Genomic DNA, 654 nt, shown 5'->3' on the forward strand with positions numbered 1-654 from the left:
ATAGTTACCCACCATTACCTTGTTGTTTGAGAAGGAAATCGCAGAAAGGGTCGGGGACAGACCACTGTCAGTCTCACACCTTATTTGGAAATGGGACCATTGCACTCCGGAATTGAAGGGGGGCGCTATTTCCTATATTATCTGCGGTCGTTTTTATTTTCTTTTGAAATCTGGGATATAGCTTCATCTTTAAGAAGGAGTTTTACTCTCAGCATGTATTTGAACTTCTGTCTTTTATTTACTTCAACACAGCTCACAGTTTTTAACAAGTTCCGTTGCTTTCTGTGTACTAAATCTATTTCTGTGTACTAAATCTGCTCCTTAGATGCGCCTTTTCAGGCCTACTACTGCCTCTAGTGGCATAGGAGTGGTAGCACAACTACTTTAATTACGTCAGTAAATGAGAATACCACAAAGTCTTTATTATTTTATTATTAATTCTGGCATTACCCCTTGTTCAGCACCCCACTGTATGCGTTGCATAAAGTGCATACCCGTTTTTGGCGCCACTGCCTATGAATCAAAACAAAAGGAAATATTTCATTATTAATAATTGTCTAACGATTTATGTTTTCGCATCCACCTGAATAATGTGTAGTTGCGCCATTGTTTATAAACCATCTTTTATGACAAAATCTAATAGGAATGGACTGA

Source organism: Poecilia latipinna, unplaced genomic scaffold, assembly GCF_001443285.1.
Source record: "Poecilia latipinna isolate Pla-1442-1.1 unplaced genomic scaffold, P_latipinna-1.0 Scaffold1103, whole genome shotgun sequence".
In the NCBI taxonomy this organism is placed as follows: domain Eukaryota; kingdom Metazoa; phylum Chordata; class Actinopteri; order Cyprinodontiformes; family Poeciliidae; genus Poecilia; species Poecilia latipinna.